The sequence below is a fragment of the Embiotoca jacksoni genome, unplaced genomic scaffold (assembly GCF_022577435.1).
Source record: "Embiotoca jacksoni isolate LCO1_2020_lvr unplaced genomic scaffold, fEmbJac1.0.p SCAF_1, whole genome shotgun sequence".
NCBI lineage: Eukaryota > Metazoa > Chordata > Actinopteri > Embiotocidae > Embiotoca > Embiotoca jacksoni.
Window position 1 is genome coordinate 21,521,243 of NW_027185229.1, and position 21,967 is coordinate 21,543,209.

Consider the following 21,967-nt stretch of genomic DNA (forward strand, 5'->3'; position numbering starts at 1 on the left):
CACCCTCCTTCCGCCACAAGTAGTTGGAGCTACAGATTTTCAGAGATCTGCACTCTCCGACTGCCCTTTTAGTTCTCTGTGGGTTCATCATCACAGGTGACCCTCATAGACACGTAGTAATGTGATCCATATTTAACGTAAAAATATTAATTAGAAGACCTTTTACATACAGTGGATGGAAAAATATGTGATTTCAGTCGCAGCATTATAATCTTTGCCTGTTTCCCTTTCTTTGTTCCCCATTTTAATGCCTAGTGTTCTCTGCTTCCTTTGGGCCTCTGATAATTTGATTACACAGACGAATGGTTGCTGTAACAGGTGAAAAGAGGCACAGAGCTAGAGCCACTTCTATTTACACGACTCAGACCGGGCATAACAAAGCCATGCCGGTGGAATCCAGGGCCAGAAGGAGAAGCCAAGCTTGACTTGCTGGTGAAAGCTGTGGGCCATGGTGCCATGTAGTGAAACAAATTAATTTGAAAACAGACTTTTGGGACAAGTTTGTAAGCTGGTGAGAAAAGGCAACAAAATCATCTCTTGTAGAGTCCACTGACAAAGTTTAATGCTGTGTTCCAAATGGCGTACTTGTGCCCTAACACTCACTATTTTGAGTGCATAAATGCGTTCACACTGTCAGTACAGAAACATGTAGTGCATGACAAGTACCAGGATGATGTACTCAAAACGGTCCAATTTTTTTTTTTCTTTTTCACTACTGCTGCTGGACAGAAGAATCAGTGTGTTTATTGAGTTTGTTAAACAGGAGGCACAAAAACACATTAGTTTTTGGGTCAAATAATTTAAGCTGCAGATATTTTGGCAGGTGCCGTGTTCACATGCTAAGGTTATTTACTGCAAGTACAGAACAGCAGTGTACGATTTGAAACAACACTATCCAGTCAAAATTCCTGCACTACACGGGTATGAGTCCTAAAATGGAAGAGCACTATTAATTAGTGTACTATGGCAATTATGCCATTTGGAACACGTTATAAGTAGTGACGTGAAGCAATGGAAAACAACGTTCGCTGGTGCACAACAGGTACCATTTGCAGTAGGTAGAGAAACAGTGTAAATAGAAAGTAAGACGGTAAGAAGGAGCATATCCTGCGTACCGCACTGTTCTTCCAACCCAAGTCCTTGACAAACCGGTTTCCAAAAGAGCCACTTTAAAAAAAAGCTGATCATGAGGGTTGGTTTTAATCCTGTAGGTTTCACTAAAACACTTGCACTTATCAAAAGACCCTTTTTCTTCTTCCTTTCTGATTATTTGGCCTCTTAGTCTCCTTTGAGTTTCCTCTCCATTGCTTTCTCGACACAATGAGACTCTTGACAGGTAAGACCCATGCACTGTTGACCGCTGTGCCCCTTGAGGACTGCTCAGACGTGGGTGTGCCCTGACTTTCTACTTTCCTGACTGTTGTTTTTTTTGGCCCAAAGCTTCCACTCGAGCCTACTCTCCATGCTGAAAAGCGATATAATCACTAGAGTTACCTACCTCCTGCTTACTATCCACAGGCTGAAGAGCTGAGGGATTATCACAAACCCAGCCTTCTGCTCTGCCTGAGTAAATACGTGAGAGGGAAGAATACGATATTCTTCAAATCCTATATCAAATTGACTTTCATATTATTTTTCTTTTAAAGATGAGTAGAGATGATGCAGAACTCAATTAATGACAAAAATGACCTTCACTGAATGAACCGACATCCTGTTTCAACCTATTTTTAAGTTCATAAAGCAAAAGATCAATTGATCATATCTTGTTCACGCTTAAACCTTGCCCACACTAATACTGATATTTATCTAAATGGCTATTTTTTACCATCGGTTTAAAAAAAAGAAAACAATTTAAAATGTATTTTTTTTTATAATGCTAACCGACTTAAAGAAATGGGTATTTATCCACATTGTTGTTGTTTTAGACACATGCTCAATACCCGAAGCAACAACTGGCATGCAAAAACTGAGGTGTGACATGTTACACCATTTTACATGTCTACACAGAATTATTTTTTTAAATCTGCACTTTTGAGGGTGTTTTAAAACATCTCAGTTCTCTCCTGTTTTGGTGTTGTAGTATTTTAGACTTTAACAATGTCTTTATTCGTCAAACCTAAAAAAATTGATTGTTGCCTGCTTTGGTCATGAGTTTAAAAAAAATACAAATAAAAAATGGAGTACATGTGTTATCTATCCCTTTGAAAATACAAAGCTTTAAGGCAGAGCTGCATCAAATGATGGTGCAAGCTTAGCCAACATCAAGATGGATCTCAGATTTATTATTCATGTTCACAGAAAAAGAATAATAGATTTTTGTTACTCTTCCAATAACAGACTCTTTTTTTTCTGTGAGTAAAACGGTTTCTTGTGTTGTTTAAGGATTCAGGGTAGGCAAGTTAGATGTGAAGAGCAAGAAAGGAAGAGTCAGAAATATGAAGGATTATTACCCAAGTGATGGAGATTTGACCACAGGGCATGTTGTTATTGTTTCCGAGTTCTCATCCAGGCTGCCAGAAAATCAGACAAATTATTTTATAGCTCACTCCGCATGCTGTCTGTCAGGCGATGGAGATGACATTATCCTGGCTGCGTTTCAGACTGCTTTGTTGTAATAGTGTTTGACACTTCACATCCATATGATGTGTCAATAATCATTACAACTGCAATACTGTGGAATATTCAAAACGTTTCTCTTTGCAGTGAGTTACTTCACGACAGGGTGTCATATTTCGAGGGAAAGTGTGCGCCAAAACACTTAAATGATGAATAGTTTGGTGCGATTACTTTTGTGCTGGCACCAAAAGGATTTTGACTTCTCATTTAATTCTGCTGCTATACCTTCCTCCACAGTGCTGCTCACCTGCTATGTAAAATATACATGTACTCTGTCATTAAAAGGTCTTCCAGACAGTCTTTTTGTATCTTTCAAACAGTTCTCAAACTTGTTTCCAAATAATTGCTGACCAGTTGATGACTGGATCAGTCTGATGGTGGAAAAAAAAGAAGGGCTACATTTAAAAAAAAAACCTTCAGCGTATGCTTTAACCCATTTGCTGCACATCTGTAGCTTGCTCGTGTGTGTCCACACTAGCAGCGTGTCTCCACACTGACAGCGTGTCTACAGGGGTAGTACTACACTACTGCAATTTGTTGAGAATTTAGATTTTGTCGGAAAAAAGCTTTAGTTGCAAATTAGACCTCTGGTTGTGAGTCAAAAACTTCTGGTTGCTTGTTGAGTTGGATGTAATAAGATAGAAGTTTTTTTTTTTTGGTGGCTTTTACTTGGATGCACAACATGGCTGTAGACACACACCTCGCTCCCTCTCACAGACAAGAGATGTGTGTTGAGCTACATGAAGGTCATTATATTGGTCTTTTCTATTGAAATACTTTTAATGCGGTAGCACAAATTTCACCTTGGCTATAGTTCACATTGTCAATGCGTAGCATGCCAATCCCTAAAGCAGCATATACCTTGGCAGGCTGCTCTTACACATACCGTTTACGAGATATTTCAAGTTGATGAGGTTACAACTGTAGTTTCCCACAAGTGGTGCAGATCCCTTCAGTGATGTGTGATGCTCGTTTTCAACAAAAGTTTCCTAAGAACGGCAAATTAAATGATATGTGCCGCTGGAAATACAAGCACCGTACCACTATGTATCCCGCTGAACGGATTGGCATGCTGATGGCATTGAAACATGAAAAAAACCTTTCATTAGAAAAGAGCAGTATTGTCAACTGACCCTCATGTAGCTCAACACACAGTCCTCTCCTGTTGGGTATTTACAGAGGGAGTGAGGTGTGTGTCTAGGTGCTGTGGATCCTAGTCAAACCCACCGATATAAACTCTTTTTTCCTTCATCAGTGTAGGTCCTGCCCATTATATCCAACTCAGCTCGCAACCAAAAGTGTTTGACTCGCAACCAAAAAGGTCTAATTTGCAATTAAAGCTTTTTGTGGCACAAGGTAAAACGCTCAAGTCTGTAACTAAAACAAAAGAGTAAGTGATAGTTTGTTTGTAACCCAAATAATTTATTTTTCAGTTCATATATTTTTACTAACAAACTTGATCTTTATTTGCTGTGTCAGAAATCTGCTCTCCAAACAGTTTTTGTTTTTTTTATAGTTGCATGGCTGCAACACGATGACTAGCACCAGTAGACCACCAGGAACTTAATGGAATGGGCATGATTTCATAGAAAAATAAATGATAAAAGCAGCACGCTGAATGTATCCAAAGGTAGCAAATTAAAAGTATTGATTTTTTTTCAAAAAATCTACTTAAGCTTGAGTAAATAGTATTCTGTATTAAAACTTCTCATAGATCTACAATTAGTACCCTCATCACTCCACCTCTGACCATTTTTTTGGTAAATATAATAGTTTGGCAAGCCAGGACACCTTCAGTTCATTTATAGCATTTTCTGAGACATTTGAGTTATCCGATGGCTGCCTTTTGCATTAGCAAGCACATACATTTGTATCTGTTGGAGTTCGAGGAAAAGTGACAGCTGCAATGTGAAATGTCATAAATTAGAAAACTCCTCACTCAAATAAGTGATTAATTATGGAGTTGACAAGTCACTGACATTCAGAAATATCAATATTTACGTAAAAATACGACAAAACAGTACAGGTCAGGCAGGTGCTTGTCTTCCAAATCGGCAAATATGGTGAATATATGATTTGCCTCGATGTCAGGACTATAGTTGTTAACTTTTCCAATTCAATGTACTGATACATCATGACAAATAGGTCAGATAAACAACAGCAAATGATGAATTGTTCTGTGGAGGACTGAAAGAGTACTTAAATGATGCAACAAGGTACAAAATGGAACAATAGGGCAATTTCTCTGGTAAATGGACTTTAACTGGCATTCATTAGGCTACTTTGCTTTTTCCACCTGTTGCATTTTAAAACAGAAACCTGAGGTGGGAAAATCATTTATTCAGTATCCTTTTTAATCTCTTGCTTGTTTTGTTCTTTATTAAACGAAGCTCTGCTGTTACTTCCACAACACGTGGAGTGAACAACATGCTCCTGATAGTTCTGTGATGGACAACAAATATAACAGACTTGGATTGGATGTACTGCATCAAAAAGGCACTATGAAACCAAAGCAATCAATCTGGCTGAATGATTTCTGCTTATGGGAGGCAGAATTGAAAGCAGCAGAGTCAAACCAAGTCAAACTTTTTTTTTACAGCTGAGGTGAGAACATTTAAAATCGTAAGAGCAACCACAGGACAGAACTAGTTTTTAATCATACAGGGCCTGTGTTATTGTTGGTTTGACAGGTGATTTCGAGCTTACACTTAAATTTCTCATTTTATTTATTTCATGAAGATTGATTGCCTATATGAGGGTATCTGAAAAATAACCTGAAAATCCACAAAATGACTTTTGCTTCTGGACATGTAAGTCATCAATCAACACACACAAACACATTGGTACTTCCATCCTTGTAAGGACCCTTACCCTAACTTTAACCATAACAGCTTAATGCCTGAATCAAAGCTAAACCTAATTCAAACCTGAACCATGAAAACAAGTCTCAACTTTCAAACAGACGATTGAAGGTGTGTCAGAAAGTGGCCCAATCAAAGGTTTTAACACATTTATTTTACTGTATTTTTTTGTGTATTTGTGTGATTTGCAGGTCAATAGATATTTTCAAAATGTTGTTTTTGTCATGATTTTTTTTACTCTGAATGCAAATATCACAGTAACGTATTATTTTTTCAGCTGGAGATTGATTGTTCTAAGCATTAGCTTGACGAACGCACATGCATCAACCAATCACATTTTGCAAAACAAGAACAGATGTGACATTACACAAACTCAGCTCAATAACTTCAAGGATTAAAGGAAAAGTCTGCACAGTGAAGATGGTCATATCTCATGAGTGGTCATGGTCATATTGCAATTGGATTTCGCTAGTTCGTTAGGTGAAATACTACCGCAACGTATCCGGCGCCCTCAGTCTCTCAGTCAATACTCTCTTAACTCCCCTTCCTTTTCTCTACCTTGTAAAATGGGATGTACCTGAAATCTTTGAAAAGACAAGTTCATCATCACTGGATGATGTTGAATCCAACATTTTTCCCAAATAATGAGCTGGTGCAAATCATCTCAAACGTTTTTTTTTTTATATAAACTTTTTAATTTGAGTGGTGCAACTGTTACAAATTTGTATTGCCGCAGGTATGAATTGGTTTTAAGTAATATATTTACAGGTGTGTCATTTGAATTTATGTGTTTTTATTTGTGTAAAGAACTTCTGAGTTAATTATAGATGGCTCCAAATCACACACACACACACACACACACACACAATCTGTTACTGCTTTGGTACTCAGAAACAACACAAAAACAGCTAAATAACAAAAATAGACTACCTACGGAGCAGTGGAGAATGCAGCACGGTGGGTGGTGTGAAAGAAGTTGGAGGATGATGATGCTGATTGTTTTTAATACTGCTGCTGAGGTAATTTAATGGACTACTTGAACCAGGCTCAAGAATAATTTTGAGATCATACCAAATGAATAAATTACATATTGATGTTGGCATGACAGCTGAGCCCTTTGAAATGATTCTTAAGGCCTCCTCAGTGCATGGAAAGACTGAGGAGTGTTCAAATGTTTAAAACCCCATTATGACATGACCTTCTCTTGATTCTGGCAACTGGCCTTAGCACCAGGGAAGATTTTGAAGGAAGAATGTAAAGGGCAAAAACTTTAAGCTCATGTCTGCCCTTGCATGAATTTGAGTTGTTTATTATTCACCGATAACATCGTTATACTTTGTAAATAATCAAAGGCTTCTGCTGTCCATCTGGTGCAATTCATTTTAAACTAACAAGACAAAGATGACTAACAATTTTTGTTCAGGTGGTTTTGCTGACAGACAACACCAGAACAACAGGGATATTTATATATAATTAGTCTAATGAGGTCAAATTTATCCCACGTTGCAAAATTGTTACTTTAAACCAAACATCAAAGCCAACATTTGCCTTGTTTTTAACATGAAATGTGCACATGTAAAGTTTCTGAAATGATCATTTTCTAAATAAGGATGTATCACTCTTTCATGTCTTTAAAGGATTAACACATTCATATAAATCTCCTGCATATTTGCTAAGCTGCTGAACCCTGATTGCTTTTTGTCACACTCACACATTTGCTGTGTGACAGTGCAGGTTAATAGAAGATCTCCTTGCATGATGTTTACATAATCTGCTTTGAATCTGAATGCTCTAATAGTTTGCTGCTAGAATCAGCGTTGGATGATCCCACTGTAGGTAAGAGTGCAGAGTTTAGAGAATGTCAGCCCACTTTGTCGGCTACTCAAACAATCACTTAAAGAACACACAATGATTGGGCATTGTTTTGAATACATGAAAAGAACTAAGTCATGTTAGGTAACTGCTTGCATTAAAATCAATATAGATTTTACAGTGCGTTTTGTGTTGATGTTTATTATTATTGATTGTGTCTCATTTGGAAGGAGGATTTTTTTTTTTCAAATAGTTTGACTGTTATTGGCAGTTATCATCATCATATGGGCATAGTTAGTTCGGGAGACAGTTATCAATGGTATATGACCATTAGACAGTAAAAGTGATGGGGGTACCAGACCTTCATCCTCAGGGTAACAATAATTGGATGACATATACCAGAAACCACAATTGCTGTTACCCCGGTAACTCTGGGTTGTTACCAAATGAAACTGAGAGATGAACCTCTCAAGCTCTTGGCTTTTTTAAATTTCCATCTTAAAAAAAAATTCAATCAGTGTCCACTACAAAACTGAGGCCAAAATAAACAACCTTGGGCTCTATGAATAAGGGACCCTTGTGGGAATACTGAATTGCAATAAAGCTGCTTGTTACCCAGCCAAAATGACATTTGATAGACTGCAGAAAAAAAATGACCTTTATATTTCCACCTATTCAAAACAATAAATTATGGAATATTATAACAAGTGGGTGACACTGATGTTGATGAACCTCTTCTAAAATTTAAAGTTTTATGCAACAGAAGTGAAGCACAACAAAGCTGTATCAAATTTAGTGATACTAGTACAAGGTGGGCTCTTAAATTAATGTGCCACACTTGGCAACCTTCAAAAAATGGTGCTTGTTGTGGGACAGATTAGTTCCTCGTTGGACCTCCAGGATTATAGGGATTAAAGATTACGAAATCAAAATATACTTTCTCACTGATAAAACTGGGCCCCAATTTTTTTATTTGGGCCAAAATTAGTAATAATAATAATAATAATGAAGGGGGGGGGGCAGCCAGATGATCAGACAGGTTTGCAAAAAAGATAACATTTTATCCAGATTGTCTGACCACTTAAAACAAATTGAACAGACCGAGTAAAAAAATCTCACTAATAATTCCTCATTGCACAAGATGTGCATGTACAATTACAGTATAGGTCAAAGTTTAACCGAGTTGGGAGACAGATGTTTACATCACAGACAGTTTTAGACAGACATTTTATCAGTCACCTTTTTTTTCCTCTTTCAATAATTAACTGGAAATTATTGTTCTCACTATCAATAGAAATGCCCCAAATTTTAATGAACAGACATAATCCTTTACTGCTCACAGCATGAGCTACAGCTGTGTGGTGGAGCCAAGATTGGTTAATAGAGCTCTGACTATGTAATCTCTGGAATGTTAATAGGCACATAAAACACACTCGTTTTTATATTTTTTTTCTAATAGCAATGTTAACCAGTTTGACAACATAAAAATTACAAGTAAAGTCACATGATGAAAACGGTGCTGGTTGCTGAAGCCTCATTTTGAATGTGGGTAAAATTAAACACTTCCCTCTCCCTACAGGTGAGGCAGTATTCACAGGTCAAACACCTCCCCTCAGCATTACCGTGGTCTTGTTTGTTGCCCTCTTTCACATTTCAGGACACATTTACGACCTTCTATTTTGTTCTCATCAGCACAGAGCCCAACCTGAAACCAATCTGCTCCACTAAATCTCCAGACGGTGAACATGAGAAATGGCTAACTTGACCATCTATCCAGGGGGAAATGCAACACAACCTGCTATACCGATATTCACACACAATCTCACCTTTCTGTTTTCTACAGGAGGGAGGCGATAGACGGGGTGATCACAACGGAAACAAGAAGGAGGAACAATGGGGTGAGATGGGATTAAACAGGAGGAAAAGAAATAACCCGACGTGTGTTGTTACATACATGGGCATGTGAGGGATGTGGGATATTAGTCCGTGTGACCTGCTGCCACTGGAAAGAAAGCACCATCCATCATGACCTGTGTCGTGAGCTCCTGTTTAAATTAGAGGCTGGTCTATCTCACCAGGGAGCATTAACATCAAAGGACAAACTATCCTGCCACAGAGGGCAGCTGAAAATGACCGAAACAATAGAGTTTATTTAAAAGCATGAATAAAGCAGGTTCATCTGAGGTTTATTGTTGGCGAGAGGATGATATATGAGAGACCAACAGCTGCATAATAGCTGAAAATAAAAACAGTCAAGTAGGCCTTCTTTTTTTCACCTTTTTTTACTCGGGGAAATCTTCCTAGGCAGACCTGTCCTTTTGGACTCCCTGCTTAATATTCATACCCCAACCCAGTAATGCCACTGTCCTCTTCAGGTTAATAATTAGTTTCTTAACTCTCCAGTTTCTCTCTGCTAGTTTGTGTTTTTTAAAGTGCTCTCTTTTAACCAAACCAAAATTGCAGTTATAGTGAGTTTAAAAGAGTACACCACTTATTCAGCATTGCACTCCTGTAAGACAGTTTGAAAAAAGGACCAAGATTGTTGCAACACAACCAGAGATACAGATAATATCACAGAAGAGCTAGCTGCAGACAAAATAGCGCACATTACTCCTTTCTTAACACTGTAAGAAAGTTGTTCAGTCAGGAGCCGCTCATACAAATATATGTGTTTTGTCTCGGTTGGGCTGTGAGGCGATTTTGGCATAGTGGAAGCCTGGAGTCAAGCAACCTCTGAGATCTGGCTCAAAACTATTTTTACACACACAATCATTGAAGAAGGAGCACCTGTAAAAAGTAATAAATAAATTTTTCTGAATGTCACAAACCTCTCATTGACAACGTTTTCCAACAGCAGAGCAGGTCTCTTTCTGCACTACCGACATGCTGATTTCTCAGTCATCATTTTGAAATTTCAGAGAAATGATTAATGATTCATTTTTTGCACTTATATTAAAATAGATTCTAAAAATTAGACTGCTTTGGGGAAATAATGGCTGGAATGTAAATATATAGATAGCGTTTATCATATATAAATATTCATTTAAAATGAAGCTTAGAATACCTATTTTCACAATCTACATAGCAATAAGGGACATGGGCAAAAACACTTCAACAAACAGTTAATTTCACCTGCACCTTGCAGGTGAAAACTGTGTATGGCTGGTCTGAAGTATGCCTGAGGTGCAAACATTATTCTTTTATAAATAACAGTTAATGTCTGGAATTTGGCATTTACAGGATTTCTGTTTGCACAATGTTCATACCTCTGGCCACTGGTCATAAACAGGATATATTCCTCAATAAATGTTTCTCACATTTTTAAAGTTACTGCCAGTGGGTTTACTGAAGCCAATACTCATACAAGCGAGTCTCACAGACAAAAATAAAAGATTTAGCATAAGAATACAGAAACCTACCCTGTATAAGAGCCAGTGTTAGTTAGTTCTACAACTTTATATCAGTATAGTGCTGCATGTATTCCCACTTTCCCCTCCACCCTGATGGATTATAAATCTGAATCATCCTCTATTCTTTGCCTCATGTTTGTCAAGGCTGCACAGACTTCACCATGGAGTCTCTGTCTATGCTGTTAGAAAGGATTCATTGACAATTTCAGCTACACAATCATCAGAAGTAATGAAGCACATTGTCCCGAGGATGTGACAGGAAATACACATTTGTCTTTTGTTTCACTCTGCTGCAGAGAGTATATGGTGTTTGCAGCTCAGAGAGGGGCTCGGGCAGCAGAGCATTCAAGAGAAATGGTGAATCAGTGGTGGGCAGGGCAACGGGATTAATGTTGACTTATATTTATAGCGATAAAAAGACTACATTGAAACAACATTAAGCCTGCTAAACCTGGCAGACAATAACAACATTTTTGCTGGAGTCATTAAGGAAGCTTTGCTCTGAATTAAATTATTTTTCATGATGAACAGAGGGTTTAAAGGATTGTACTATATGACTGCAGTGAATAGCAGACATACTTATCAGGGTTGAATAATTCAAATTTCAGCGTGTTTGGAATGTTTCAAAGTGATGAAATACTGGGTAAAAACCAACCAAATGTTTGCAAAGACACAGTCAGTATTTTAATCAGGGACTGATGTATCTGAATTCAAACACTTCAAATCCTTTCTGCGCAAAACTTCTTCACCTTTCTTAATTAGTCAGAGCCATTGTTAGAGGTCTCTCTTGTAATTCCATTCAAAGACACATTGCAGCAACCAACTCGTAATAACTACACAGCTTATCTGGTTCAGTTGTTGGGGGCTTGATGGCCTGTAATCGGCATGTATTGTGTGTCTGTGAAATCATTACTTTTGTTACAGTTCTGTGTAAACATCTTTGAGTCACTCTGAAACAAATTGCAAAAGATGAATGCTTCAATAAATACAACAAAAACAAAAACATTCTGGTTGCCATTAATCATCCCATCTACAGTACATCCAGAAAGTATTCACAGCGCTTCACTTTTTCCACATTTTGATATGTTACAGCCTTATTCCAAAATGGATTAAATTCAGAGACAGGATTGTATCGAGGTACAGATCTGGGGAAGAGTACAGAAAAATGTCTGCAGCATTGAAGGTCCCAATGAGCACAGTGGCCTCCATCATCCGTAAATGGAAGAAGTTTGCTTCAACAAAGTATTGAGCAAAGGCTGTGAATACTTATGTACGTGTTATATATTCGTTCTTTATTTTTAATAGATTTGCTAAAATTTTAAACCAACCTTTTTCACTTTGTCATTATGGGGTATTGTGTGTAGAATTTTGAGGAAAAAAAATGAATTTAATCAATTTTGGAATAAGGCTGTAACATAACAAAATGTCGAAAAAGTGAAGCGCTGTGAATACTTTCCGGATGCATTGTATGGTGCATGCACACAGCAGACCTTCCCACCTTTATTTGTCCTTAGAGTCAGGAAACTTGTCCTTATATAAGTTAATATGGACTCAACCTTCTAATTGATGTTGTCTGTGAACTTTTCAATGTAAGAATATGAGCCATCTGGTAAGTCGAATGTTGGACAAGAGGAGCCATAATTGTAGCCAACGATTTCACCCACTACCAATTAGTTCCTCATCTCTGCTTGAGTTCTGCTTCTCTTCCTCCTGGCCTTAATCACCATCATCAGGGGTATGTATCCAGGGGAAGGAGCAATAGTACTTGATCATTGGCTCATGAATTTCCTCCATAGTGTGATGGAATGCCTCACAATTAGCTATGGATCTGGGGAACTTGCCTCTTGTGTCGTATCAGGGGCAAGGAAATGAGAATGTGTCAATTAATAAGCAGGACATGCTGTTTTGTCATTCCCCACTAGCTCTCCTTAATGGGACAACCTGGTAATTCTGTGATTGAGCTCCTTCACTGACGCTATAACAAACTCTGCACTGATTTTACAGGAACCAGAATGAATTGACATAATATCAAAGAACATCTGGGTATAACATGCCCACCCTGTCTTAAAAATTACTAAGTAAGTAGTTTGCATTTAGAAATTACATTTGGAAGGAAAGCTAATGCCAGTCAGAAACATTTATAGTGACCAATTTTGGTAGCATTATCATAATATCATGACAATACGACTGCCAGACAGCTGCATTACGACAAAACAGACACAACACGGACACATTTAGGAAGAAGAAAAGTATTAGCAGTCAAACTAAAAAAATTAGACGGTGAAGCCAGAGAGTAAGGAGCTGTTATTCACCCAGATGGTCAACCAGACACGGCTGATCACAAGTGAGTAAGTGTACTGAGATGTTTGCTGGATTATAGCCACCCTTCTGGGCAAGACTCTACAAACAGCTGTTCAGTACATTTCATCTTCAAAATACAGGGTTCATATTAAGGGACTAATTCAGCAAACCTAAACAAAGAATTAAAGAGAGAACGCGGTAGGTTTCTTAGTTTTTTTTTTCTGAATATACAATTTCAAGATAAAAGGCAATGAAAGAATACACTTTAAGATATGAACAAAATTGTGAGTTAATTAAAACCAACTGGCTAATTGGGGAAAAAGGAGTTTAACTTACAAAAAGTAGTAATAGCAAGTGGCTAAACAGAAGAAATAGTTGATTTAGTGAGCAAGAAGAGCATTGTGACTGATATTATGAATCTCAAGAATGTGACTGTTCTTTGAGTGCGCAAATTGAAATTTCTCATGGTGGCATTCATGCCGCTGCATGGGATTACCGTTCTCCAAAGTCAAGGACACAGAACTTTACAAAACAATCCATTTAGCTATTGTGTTTTGAAATGTAACACGTCTCTAGCTGATTATTTTAAAGAACAAAATGAGAAGCGGAAGATGAGAAGAAGAAACTGAACCCCACCCAACTTTGTTTCAGCAGTTAGATGAGCCACTGCTAATTGCAGAGAAAAATTCTATTCAGATTAAAATTTGTTTCAAACATCAAGCCTTCAGTCAGTGCCAATCTTTACATCAATGCAAAACTAAGGTATGCAAATTACACAACTGTTCATCAGCACGCAAGGTAATTAATTAGCAACAAAAAAGAAGAAGGGTGCGACCAAACCACATGCTGTTGCAAACAAGTGAGAATGTTAATCACACCTGTGCAACCAGTGGGGGAGTTAGTGTGGAGTTCTGGGAAGCTTGCTGCAGAGGTGTTAATTAGTATTACCATAGTGACTATTAAAATGAGCTAGCATCTGCACACTGTTCCACAAAACAAATTTTCACAAAGTACTATTTACCCAACACCTCATTTTACCTCTGGTGGGCTTACGAACCTCCCAGTGGTGAAACTGCCGTTTCCATTTTTTTCAGTTCCATATTTCCATCAAACACCTTCCCATGTATCTACCCTTCACTTGCAGTATATCCCTTCTCACGTTCAACCTCCAATCAGCTGGCTCTCTAGCTGGCTCCATTAGAGAGTATGAGATGGGAGCAGAAATGTAAAAGCTTTCTTTGGGATCTTTTTAAAAAGCCTCCTAAGTAGGTTACATGAGAAAGTAGGTTGCCAGAAAGGCTCAAGAGAGCCAAGGAGCTACTGTTGTATCACTCGAGAGGAGTGGCATCCCACTTCAGGAGTCCATATAAAGAGATGGAGGATGGGAAAGGAGAGGTGAGGTATTTGTGATGCAGCAGGTTGAGTGTAATTGACCTCACATGTGTCCTGGAGCGCAGGGATCAGTTAGAGTGGTGTGATTGCAAATTCAAACCCTTAAATGAGTCTTTTTTTTTTTAGACCATACCCATTTGGACAAAATAATCAAATCACATCTAATACTTTACTTTATTATGATCACAAATTTATTTTTTTAATATATAATCATTCTTTTTTAATTTATAAAAGGTAACAGTCTCGAAATATAACTTATTTTTGCCCTATCTTAGTCAGCTCTGTGAGAAGAGTTACTTTATATATTCCAACAATTGGGAGAAACCACTGTGTTTAAAGGACACCCTCCAGTTAAAGCCCTCTGTTCTCCTGAATCTGTCTTCTGCATATTTTAAACAAAGAAACATCCCCGAGACGCCTTTAGATTTACAGCAGTTCACTTTCACTGTGGCCAATTTAGCTTAACAAATTTAATTTCCTCATGATACTATAAGAAGTAATCCTTGCTAATTAAATTTTAATTAAGCATGAAATTTTATTAGACAATTATATTTCTGTGTGGGGCAGAGGATGCATGCTGTTATGCAGCAGGGTTGTATGAAAAAGACTTAAAAAGAAAAAAAAAGAGAAAATCTTTAAGTGACAAAAAAGATACAAATGGATGTTTGGGAAAAGAGAAAGAGGGGGAGAACATGCAACGAAGGTTTAGCTGAAATTAAACCGGCATGGATATAACTGCAGTTACACGTCTTAAAATATGATCTTAACCACAAGGCCACTTCACATCCCATAAAAGTAATGCATTGAACAATTTGATGGTAATGAAAGTGTTAACGTTGATTCAACAACTGCATAGAGTAACTTTAGTTTACGTTGAATAACAGCATCCAGTGTATGGTATGTGTTAGTAGGTCTCTGGTTTGTTGAACACAACTGACAGCAGAAATTCTGCCTTTATAAAAGGTAAAAGTGCTACACAGCTGTTGTTGCTGCAGTTGTGTTCATGTTGAATGTGTTAACTTCATGGGTGACATCAAAACAATTTTCTAGATGAAATGGGCAAGTCATTGCCATGGTAACACTATTACTTCACTTCAACTCTCTAGTGTGTCTATAAAAATATGACTGAGAAACAACTATCATGAGTGTAAAGTGATTAAGCTCTATAACAATGTACAATAATTATGCATTATCAGCATTAATACTTAAACACGTTAACTTTTAGGAGAAAAGCTTATACACATGATTAAAAAAAAAAAAAAAAAATAAAAAAAAAAAAAGCTAACAGCCTAGACTTTTCAACAAGATTGTTAAGAACACCTCTTTGTCACTTCACACGTTATCCAAACATAAGTCAGCAAAACAGAGAAGAGGTGATTACAGTCTAAAGACAAAATGGAATTAACTAATTGATAAGAGGTCAAGTGTTTTTTTTCTTTTAATGAGGGACAAAACTTCTGGGAAATAAAAGGAACCAAGACGTAAGAGCTTGAATTTTAAAAACAATGGAGGCTTTATACAAAAAATATTCCTACTTTTTGAAATTTATATTCATTGAAGGTTCCACTTGAATTTACTAAAACTGAAAGGCTACAAACTCAAAAAAAAAAGTGAAAGAAAACAGCTGGCCTTTAGGTCCACCAAGGCAGTGAGAAATAGTAAGAATTAGGAAGTATCATTTTATCACACATGAATGCAAAATAGTTCGTTTCTGCCACAGAGGTAAAAAAAAAAAAGCATAACAAATAGTTTCTGGCAATTTCATCATAAAGCCAACCTTGAGGATGCTTTCCAATATATGTCATATTTAGGTGTTTTTCATTTAATATTAGAAAAATTTCACAGCACCACAAAAAAAATAATGAACGCTAAATGCCGTCATGAATGTCAAAAACATATAAATGGCTTAACAATATTTACATAATGATGTGAGATATCTGTGCCGTGGATGTATGCAATTAGCAAGAATATGATCACACACTTGTGCGATGAATATGAAAGAAATCCTTGTTATTCCATCACTGCAGCTAAATAAAGACGGTATACCCCACCCACAGCCCTCCGTACAGCTCATTCACAACAGCAATGACTTTCTTTCCTCTGATGTTTCTAATTAAGGAATCGGAGCCACAGGCACTTTGTTTTTCCCTTGTTGGTTCAGTAAACTGTGCCCCCAAGCTGACTGAATTTATACCAAGAAAAAAAACAGCAGCACAGGACTCCCTTCCCTGCATATTTTTGGAACACAAAAAAGTGACAGCAGATTCAATATCAGCTCTGTACATTATAATAGTTTAAATTTGGTGATCTGTAATAAGAAATATTTTGTTTTACAGTTTTGTTTTGTTTTTAGATAAAAGGCGCAACAAAGCCTTAACTACAACTATAATCAACAGTTTTAAATCAATAATGTATCAAATGACAATGTCACAACAATGTGAGTGTGTGAAAGAGGATAATGTGAGAATTATCACCTGAATTTCCTGTTTCCCTCATCTTTAGCATTTTACTGCTTCGTGTCCTTCAACTGATTATCTAACTGTGCGCTCTGCAATTTTAGGCTTTGTTGGCTTTGTTAGCACTCTACGTTTTACGCTGTAGCTTGCAACGGTTTTCAAAGCTCTAGAAACCCATTGTACACTATATGCACAGTACAAAATGACAGACGAGTGTACCTTGATTGCTGGTGAGTGCCGTGGAGAATTTAAAACCCCAAGAGCAGATATTCCATTCAGGAGTTGGTATAGCCCCAAAACAGGTATAAAAAACATTACGTTAAATCAACTCCAAATTAAATGTTAATGTTGATCTGTATCTGATAAATGTGTAAGTATGCAACTGTTTTTTCAGAAGTTTGACCAAAAAAAACTTAAAAGTTGTGTTCTTAACTGTCCCACTACATCCAGGAGGCCAAGTTAGGTCATTGCAGGTTTAAATTTGAATTCACTGTCAAACATTTTATTGATATATAAATTGCTCTATTATTACACTTCATATTATTTTTTATCATTTTATTTTCTTAATTTGACTACAAAGACTGTTTCTTGGGATTATTAGTTATATTCCACTGATTTGTTAGTTATATTGTCGCTTTTCTTGAATCAACAATATTATTTACCCCATTGGCATCAGTTAGGTCCCGCTTTATCTTACAAAACACATTCGACAGTAATTAAAAAGGCTAAAAATCGAGTAGCAAAGTGGTGGCAATCTTCTAGTTTGAAGCTTTTAGCGTTTGTTGAATAATGGAAAACACATTCCATACTGAAACATTGTGTACATACTTATTCACATGCACCTACATCATTACAGAATCAGTAAGGGCATGTTAATTATCACTGATGCCTGAAATCCGATCTGACAACTTACAAATAACAATGTGGACAGTCAGCCATAAAGAACGGGATATGAGAAATAAATCAGATTTACCTGTAGTGTGAGCATATTCTAACAAGGTTATTAACTGTAATAAAATAGTGGAGTATAGTGAATTAGACCGGCTGAAATTCAACACCCTTAATTACACGACATTATAGGAAGCGATTTTTATAAAAGACAGTTTCATTTTGAAAAAGCATTGAAGCTCTGTACATGCCAAAATACTTTTACGAAACAACTGGATTGTCAGAGCAAGACTGGAAGTTCAAAGTCAGTGCACATTATTCTTGAATAACACAGACTAAAGAACTCAACTGAACCTGTGCTGTGAGATGAGGTCAGCCAGCAGACATTTCAAATGAGCAACAAAGGCATTAACCAGCTAAATTATGAGGCGCAACAACTGCACACTAGCCAAAGAGGTTGTTATGATGTCAGTTTTAGGTGTACGCTTAGGTAATTTCAAGACTATTGCCATCTGTTTAGGCTTGTGGCTCCATGTACTAAGCCTTTAAACAAATACTTTTTACTTTGCCATTTCCTTGAGCAGCAAACATCTGCTCAGCTGAGATATGTTTTAAATATTAGGCAGCGGTGCTTCCCCAAGCTACCTGGCAGTTGCAAAATGAATTATACTTGACATTTTCCATGAGGGTGATAATGCTGGGACTCTGCTGGAAAGCATGTTTATTTTCTTGTGTTATTTACATGCAGGTTTATTGCCTTCTTTGCTCAGCTGGTATGAGTATTGTAACTCAGTTGTGAAGGGATGTTCACAAAATATAGTCCTGTGGGTTGTTTGTGTTTGTGGGATATTCACCTTTTCTTTATTCTTTGACTTTGTATCTCACCTTGTATTTCATTTCATTCTCTTCATCTTCCAATCTCTGTCTAAAATCACTCTCCTCCCATGAGTCCCACCAACTGCAAGCAGAAGTGTGAGCAGTATGCAACAGCATGGACATGTGAGCTATCCAACAGGGAAGGAAGATGCAGATCAAATACACGTGTCAAATACAGATCCAGTTTTACTGGACTATAATCTTTTAGTATGCATATTTTATTTTATTTTTTTGCCAATAGCTTTTATAGTGACTTCACCCATTTGGTTTGTGAACACAGTTTGGAGATATTTGAATATTTGGGGATGTGCTAAAATGTACTGCTCAGAGTAGGGGACCATTAACAGGTACCATATGTACAACTGTATTAGCCACACCTTACTTTTTATGGCATACTGCCATTTGACACAATAAAAGGTCAAATATATCTGGAAGTAAGTATTACAAACATACATACATTATTTGTTGTCATCACTAAATAATTTTTCCTCTAAGCCATTGGTATAATGATGTAGTATTAGTCTTATAAGCACAGAAAATGTACAATGGATAAGGATGGTGTATGTAGTCGTGTTTGAATGTCCAAGTCAAGTGTGTGTGTGTCTGTTTGTGCGTGCGCTTATGTGCCTCAAACTGATTACATAAAATAATGTCATCATGTGGAGGTCACACATCATTACGTGTTTGCAGGCTGTTGTTAAGGTCTGGACATCTGCAGGAATGTCGGCAAGGAGAGGTGGATAAAAAAACAGAATGAGGGGAGCGAGATCCATAAATGGTGAAGGGCATGAGGGTGGACAAGGCCTGCTTGATGCTTTTAGTGGGATTGTTATGAACTGAGATACATGCTAGGCAAGTCAGACTTGCACTGAGCTTGAATTAATGTCTTAATAAAAGAAAAGACAAAAACAGTCAATTTTATATTCATAAGAAAAAGAAAGGATTCACTTTGATAAGCTTTAATGATTTGAATAGTCAATCAAGAAGCCTTATGCTTAAGTTAAGAAGTTGTTTATACAGTAGCTGTGTCATTGTTCATAGAGCAAAGCAGGACAACAGCAATGCAGGCTAAAAACTCAAACAAACCCAGACTCGCTTTGAACTTACTACAGACTGAACTGTTGCAATGCTGAATGCAGGAAGCTGCTTAACGTTCCCAACTGATCGGGATACCCTTTTTATTTCTGAGTAAGTCTGGTATTTTGAGCAAAAACTTCAAAAAGCGAGGTCTCCAGGTTAAAAAAACGTTTAAATAATCATTTGATGAAGGACTGGGAATTTGATGTTCGACACTGTTTCACTATAAAAGCACATACTGACTAAAGAGCCACCAATTACATTTTAAATTAATTATGTTCCTGTTGAATGTATGACTCAAATATGAGTATTCCATGGCAACATAAGCAAAAAAATAAACAAAAACTAACAGATTAAAATGACAACAACAAAACCCTGTTATGCTTCTATGTAGCTAATTAAAAAAGTTGGGTTTCAAGGACTTAAAAATTCAAACAACATTATGCAAATCTAGATAGAATATTTCATTTAAGAGTAAAACCACATTCTCCATAGTTTCCAACAGATCATTCGTATGACTATGACAACAATGCATAGGTTGAACTTCTTGAAATTCTCTGACAAGGTGGGAACTGGAAATCAATAGAGGTTATGCTTAACGAAGCAGCAGAGCTGAAATAAAAAGTGGGTATAGAACTGGATTTGATCAAATCAGTCCCATAATAGCATGAGGAAATCAGATGATAGAAATGACCGAAGAAAAGATAAAGGTCATATCTACGCTCTTCAATGTATCACAGAAAAAGGAAAAGGTTTGCGCTTCGGTATGCTAGGCCCTGCCCGAATGCCAAAAACAAAAAAGCAAACAACAAAAGGCATAGCACAAGAGTCAGAAATATGCCGTTATCGATTCTTCTGAAGCTCCATACCCCCCCTCACACCATGTCTCTTCCATCATCCCCCTGCTTTCATCTCATAGAAGCTGGGGTTGCTGAGAGAGAACAAAACGTGCTCATTCTATTCAAAGCTCTTCACCCACTGTGGTCCTCAGCAGGAGAGTCTATAGCCCAATATACCCCCCATCCCTTCCCACTCAGGCTTCGAGGCCTCACCTCATGCCCTTTCCGACTGATCTCAACCTTTAGCAGTCAGCAGAAACCCCCGAGGAAACCTGCTCGCTGCACCGCGTTTTCACGTTGAACGCAGGGTGCCTGTCAGAGGTGGGCAGGGTTATATTCTATATACAGACTGCAGGACCAAGTTAAAGAAATGCAACTATTACCTGTAATCTATGTGCTTGAATTACAGTGTGGCTTTCAGGGTCAAAGGGGATTTCTATTGAATGGAAATAAAAGGAGCTAACAGGCCTAAAAAGCCGACACATTGCATTTATTTAAACTAAAGTAGTGCCCATCGCTGGTCAACACAATGTTTTTAAAAGAGATACACTTGTTATTAGGGTATAACTGCCAGAAATAGGCTTAGAATTGCGCTGTTGTTACTTTTTTAAATAAAAAACTAAAAAGGTGGTACGTAAAGCACTTTTTTATGTTGAGGTAAAAATCGGTTTGAATTTTTCTATTAGGCATGGTTTTTAATTTATATTACACCTAAAATATGTTCAAATCTACCTCTAAAGTGTACAAGTGTATGATTTTCACTTATATTTAGCCTCAGAAACATCCCTCTTTAGTGTCCAGCAATAGTCTGCCAACATACAAGGGCTCCTCTTCACTTGGGACTGCTTTTTTCATGAGTATACTGGAACTAAAAGTCCATTGGTGATGTTTGGATTTAGCATACAAAAATAAACAAAGGACAAAATCTTTGTTAACCAGTGTAGTAACATGTATATCTGTATGAAAGTTTAACACAAAAATTAATCACAAGTGAGAAATGTGTGAACATTTAGGATGGGTGGGCAGGCAATACATGGTGGAATGTGCTGATGGCGAGGGTATTTTCATGACTAATCACTACAATGCACAAACTGAGAAGAGGCCTGGGTGTTGGGAATCAATCATTATTTCATCATCCACATTACAGACCACTGAAAACCTACATAAGCACACATTTAAAACTACCAAACCGATAATGTTAATTACACTTCCTTTATTTCTTTGATAATTCATCTAATCTTTTCATCTCATCTCAACATAATTAATTTCAGTTTTAGGAATGCCACAATATGAAAAAAAGAGACTTCGCTGGAGTCCGTTTTACTTACAAAATCTCCGACGTCAACACAAGTCGTCCGTATATATGGTGGGATCTCCCACCTACACCTGAAATTGTGTTGCTCCCTCGTACTGCTACTGATTCCACATTGTCATAAATT

The 21,967-nt window shown here is 37.3% G+C and overlaps 1 protein-coding gene across 3 annotated transcripts in view; it reads right to left on the minus strand.

The window, feature by feature from the left end:
- LOC138197018 (A-type voltage-gated potassium channel KCND3-like) overlaps positions 1–21,967 on the minus strand; it is a 74,315-nt gene that overhangs the window by 19,098 nt on the left and 33,250 nt on the right. The gene's annotated exons all lie outside the window — the stretch shown is intronic.